Source organism: Schistocerca piceifrons, chromosome X, assembly GCF_021461385.2.
Source record: "Schistocerca piceifrons isolate TAMUIC-IGC-003096 chromosome X, iqSchPice1.1, whole genome shotgun sequence".
Classification (NCBI taxonomy): Eukaryota; Metazoa; Arthropoda; class Insecta; order Orthoptera; family Acrididae; genus Schistocerca; species Schistocerca piceifrons.
In genome coordinates this window covers 617667295-617673731 of record NC_060149.1, presented here as the reverse complement: position 1 = coordinate 617673731, position 6437 = coordinate 617667295, and positions in this window count along the sequence as shown.

The following is a 6437-nucleotide window of genomic DNA, read 5'->3' as shown; positions in this document are numbered from 1 at the left end:
GCTGTGTTCCTGTGTGCTGTTGAGCCTCTTGATATCCCTGTAATAAACCATATGTTCATTGAGCCAACTCACTCACAAATGGAGTGTGACTCAGTTCATGAAAGTAGAGAAAAATACAAAACTAATCCATCAGCATGGTTCGCTGCATCAGAATGACAAATGAAAAATCCACTGTTACTGAAGTTCAACAAAAGGATGTAGTGTATTTTGCAGAACTGGGATACTACAAAATAATGAACTGAAAATTTTATACTGATGGAAATAATGTCAACTGGCTCAAGATATTCTCGTTTTAGTAATGAAAAGAAAACATAGAATACGTTTGTTTTAAATACAGAGAAAATATTTCAGAAGAATTTAAAGACATCTACATACCCACAACAGCCACACTCACATCACTTCACATCACAATCATGTACACCAATATCCCCACCACAGAAACCATCAACATCATCAAACCACATTTAGAAGAACAAGCCCAAATTCCCAAACCCCACACAAAAGAAATAGCTAGCATCCTAAAACTAATCACAGAGCAAAACTATTTCTCATTTGACAATCAGTTCTACTCACAAGAAGACAGGCTTCCAATGGGGTCACCAGTCAGTGGACTCCTAGCCAACATTTTTCCAATCACACTGAAAATAAAATATTTGGAACAATATAAGGCCCAAAAAATACCAGATAATATATTGGTACCATTATGCAGATGACATCATATGCCTTGTAGATGAAACACCAAGTCGCAGACAACAACTCCACAGTGATATAAACAACATACACCCAAAATAAAATTAACCATAGAAACAGAACATGACAGAAGGTTAAACTTCCTTGACTTCACAATATACAGACACAACAACCAACACCATTTCTCTGTATTCATGAAAGCGACCACCACCAGCACAGCCATTCACAAAGATTATAGTCATCTGATTACACACAAACTAGCTAGCTTCCAATATATGCTACACAGGCTGAACAAAACCCCACTCACTGAAAGCAGCTACAAGAATGAATTACAGACAATCAGACAAATAGCAGTAGAGAATGGCTACGACACAAACACTATAGATAAACTTAAGCAAAAAATCAAAAAGCACGCCCAGCACACAAAAACAAAAGCTTCCTCATCCATTTACAAACATAGAAAACCCACATATGAGAACACATGAACAAGAAACACCCACAATGACAAACAAGTGATTCACTCTCACCTGCAACAACATAGCAGTCCACAGAATAGGCAACATAATAAAAAAAACAAGGGGTGAAAATAGCCACAGGACAGACAACTCAACACAGAGAAAACTAAGGACAACGAGCACAAGAACAGACAAACACAACACATCTGGTATTTACCAACTAACATGTCAGGACAACAAATCAGTTTATATAGGGCAGACAAGCAGAAACTCAATACCAGATACACAGAACACAGAAGAGCATTAAAAAGTAACAGCTGTCATTCCACATTTGCTGAACACCTCATGGACAAGAAAGATAACCCAATGAACATGAATACTGATTAGAAAATTCTCAAATGCAATAACAGCCCCACAAAAACTAATAATTGAAGAAAATTATCAGATACAAAAAGACATAGTGGAAGGAAGGCAAGTGATAAATGAATACACAGCTCTCTGCAATCGAACTCTGTTCTCTGCCCTCAAAGAATTATGAGACAAGACCAACCTAAAGAGCTCTCACCAGCCCCCCCCCCCCCAACCCCATTCCCCCATCACACAAAAAAGTCCTAAAACCAACTGTCACTGTCTCTCTCTCTCTCTCTCTCTCTCTCGCTCTCTCTCTCTCTTTCTCTCTCTCTCTCTCTCTCTCTCTCTCTCTCTCCCTACCCCTCCCCCACTCCCTCCCTCTCTCTTTCCCTTTTCACACACCACACACACACACACACACACACACACACACACACACACACACACACACACATACACACACGCAAACATACACATACAGACAAAAAAATTCACAGACAGCTCTGAAAGATTCAGAACAACTGCCAGGAACACCTTCAACTGGTCCACTGTCAACCATCTTGTTTTTACACCTTCAATTATTCCATGTCCACAATGTTGGTTTTATAGTTGGTAAACAGTGAAACAGTCAAAGTGAAAGTGACAGTGGCAACTCAATACATACTGTTTGATAGCAATTAAGATGAGGAAAATGAAAACGTAAGTGGAACATGTAAATAGATACACACACACACACACACACACACACACACACACACACACACACACACACACAGAATTAATTAATTTCAGGCATAGAAATAACAATTTTAAAATCGTAATTTTAGCTTAAGCAATTTATCTACTTCAAGGTGTACGTGGTTGCAGATGACAAAGTGTGAAACAAAACAGTCACTGTAGAAATACAACATATCAGAAAAACCACACCATCTGGTAAACAGGTATCAATTCATAATTTATGTGTTTCTTCAAATATCTGTATATACAATTTACAAAACTAATGGTTACACGTATACAAGATATAAAGAACATTCTTTATCTTTAACAGATGAAAATAAAAGCTCACTGAAGATGCTGCAACTGCAGTGAAACATGTTTGCGTTAAAAAACAAAATTGTGTTTTGCTAAAGGTGGACCCTATCCAAAAACAAACGTATTGTTAAAGAAAACATGGAAAAAACAGCTTTAACCCCAAGATGATTAAAATTAATTTTGATGATTAAAGTATATACAGCTCTAAATACATATTTTTTACTGTTTTACTCTTATCTTTAAAAATAAATACAATAATTACATAGTGTTCTTCATATATTTTGGCATGTCCTTATGACGATAATTGTTTGTGTTTTTTTAAGTCAAATGGCAATAAAATCACACACATATTTTGTAGACACATCATTATGACTCTGAACTTCCAGTATTTAACAACAAGTACTCTAATTTCCATATTTTCAACAATTTTTACTCTTATTTTGGCCCAGAATTATTTAAATCACGCCATCTCAATATAGAATGTTCAGCACCTGAAGAGTGTATAGTTAAACCTCCTTCCCACACTATTTCTTCATAATGCTTAAAACGTCCTCCTAAATTTTCTAAAGGATAACGAACATCAATTTTTTATTTATATTTTACTTTTATTAAGTATATGTCCTTTTGTAGAAATTTCATCAGAAATAAACAAAGTTAAATTAAACAAACAGTTGAAGAATAACCAAGCATGACCTGGGTGAAAGTAGATAACAAAAATGTTTACATTAATTTCAATACCTCTATTAAGAATATTTAAATTACTGTTTTTTTCTCCATTACTGGAAGAGAACACAACTGAAAACGCTCAGTCTTGTTTATTTATAATGTTTAAAATTTACAAAGACTATAACTCTATATTTATTTCTAAGAATTAAATTTTTTTAAATTCATTTCTTAATTAACTGTTACATTAGCATCATTATAGTGTTGCACATTATTATTTCCATCAGTAATATTTATTTCTTAGTGCTGAATTTTTATACCTTGGAATTATAGGAACACCAAGTTCTACATTAGATTTAAAAGAAGAAATGATATTAGATTCTTAACATAAATAATTAACGTTTTCCTACAAACATTCAACTTGCAAAATTAAAATTCGTATTTTTTCATTAATTCAAGTGCTATATCTTTTGGCATATTGTCAGCAATAGTTGTTTCCTTACCTAAAATAATTTGATTGTTAAATACTAGAACTTGTCCAGTAGTATAGTTTATGTCCTTATACAGATTAATGTAATTCTTAATAATAAGTTTATTTAAACTCTCATCTTCTGTAACGTACTGCTTAGGGATTTAGAATGGAAAATACTTTGAACTATATTTCCCAGTAGGAAATTTTATTGTTTCTCCATCACAATACAATTTATTATTTATTTAAGTAATTTTTGCTGTTATGGAAGTTGTATAACACTTTTATAACTATCTCTTCTTTGAAAACAAATGAATTTACTTTTATGTGTTTTAATATTTAAAAAAATTATGTAATAGTAATAGAAATTATTTAATTAAATGAAGATTGATTGGGGACCAAAAATAAGAAATTCAGAGAAGAAATCAAAAAGTAAATGTGTTAAACTCTTAGCAAATTCTATTCGCCATAGAGCCAAATGGATGTTGTAGAAGAACGTTAATGAAAGACAATAATATTTCTGCTGCAGGATCGTTAACTTTGGATGAAATTAATTATATGTATATATACATATATATGTATTTATTTATTTATTTATTCTAAAAGTTAAACAACCAAAATATCAAGAATTGAACAAAATGTATAAAAAAATAAAATCTTTGACATTATTACATTTATTGATTGTTATTATAAAATTGTACTATTAGGCGAAAGTTAAAAATATTTAGTTGCATTATTTAATATCTTTATTTTTGGAATTATGATATGGTTAAGAAACGTTTGACTAGAGACAGACACAAACTGATTTATTGCTTTTAACTAGTTCAAAAATATACAAAAATTCCAGAACATTACATAATGGTAATGTAAATTTTTAAAATTAATCTAGACAAGATGCTAATAATGCAAATCATATAAACCTTGTTGGTGGTGATTTATATTTTCATGATTTTATGGAAAAGAGCACATATGACATGAAAAATTATGAATGTAAATATAGAAATAAAATAAAAGATTTTTAGCAGAATAATAAATAAAATGTAAAAATATAAATACTATAAATATTTGGAACTTAGGAAATTGAAAACATAAAAATATGAAAACCTAAAATTATAAAAACATAAAAATATAAACATTTATACAAATAAAATACAAACACACAAAAGTAAATTATTAATTTTCTTATCTTAATAAAATATTTGTTAAATATGATCTTCCAAGGTGTTAAAAATGCTAAAGATCATATTCAGTATAGCTTTAGGTACAATGCATTAAAAGATGTTGAAGAAAATATACAGCTAGGAAAACAAATGGTTGATTATAATCATCATAAATATTTATTCGATTGTGATGATATATATACAATTAAACAATATCATGCAACATTATGTGAATCGGAAATAATAGATGCATTGATTAAATATGAAGGAGCTTCGAAAATAGAAAGAAAGAAAACGGTAAAAAATAAACAGGTGAAGGGATGCAACCATAGTGAAGATTAAGTTCTTAGATTAATTGATTAATTGAAATTTGTGTTTACTTACCAGTAAAATTTTTATGGGGATAAATTAACAATTTAAAAGGACACATTAGAGTATAGATGATCTAATGAATTTTATAGCTGAATAACAGATTTATATTAAATATTAAAGATTTATATTAAATATAATAACTTAATGAAAGAAATAGTTGCATCTGCTTCCCAAAGTTCTCAGTTGATTTAGACTTACACATAGTTGAAAAAAACTGCTGAATGCTTTATATAAAATATACAGAAAAACCAATTTAATATATTTTTATGAGTGATCAAGAGAGATTTAATTGATATTTAGCTATTATTCATTTAGAATTATTCGCTGGTTATAGTTATTATAATGAAAAATTTTGTGTAAGGAATATTAACACATATTTTTAATGGTTTTTCTACCACTCATTCCAAAAGTTTACCTTATTTAATTAGTTTCCTAACAATTTACCCCACTTTCTTTGGAAATCAGAAAAATACAGTAAAGGTTAAGACACCACATTAATTAATAAATTACCATTTGACACTAATTTTAATGGTTGAAATTTTTGTGTTCTAGGACCGAAATTAGAAGAAAAGTTTGCTAGAAGTGCCCAAGGAATAAATAAATTATTCACACCTTTTAAAAAATATGATTTTACTATGGAGAAAATAAAGAATTAGAAATAAGACATGAATGCATGAATGCATGAATGCATGAATGAACATCAAAACTTGCTAAAGAAAGAATGTATACTTAAGATTAAACTAATGAGAAAAATTAGAAGCAGCAGCAAGAAGAGGATTAATGTAAAGGAGAATATTGAACAGATGCTCAAAAAAGAAATGGAGATAAGATAATTGGCAGAAATATACTTCCAGGACCAGGTGTATCTCATGTAAAAAATTATTTAGTATTGTCAAAACAGAAATAAGAAGCCTGATTTCATCAAAAACATACCTGAATAATAAAAAGGTGTCAGTTAAAAGAGACATGTTACCAAAGATGAGACTCACAAATTAATTGCCAAGTTGTTAAAAACTATATAGAAATGGAACATGAAAGATGGACAAAAAAGCAGAATTTACAAGTATTCTATAAAAGAAATAAAATGTATGATAGTGCTGTTGATGAAGATCATTAAAAGGTAAATAACATTAAGTCAACCCATAATAATGCTGTATACGAATTTAATGAATAATAACACTTAATATATGATAAATATTTAGTTGTGTTTTTATTTATAACTGGAAATTGACAATAAACAAATTA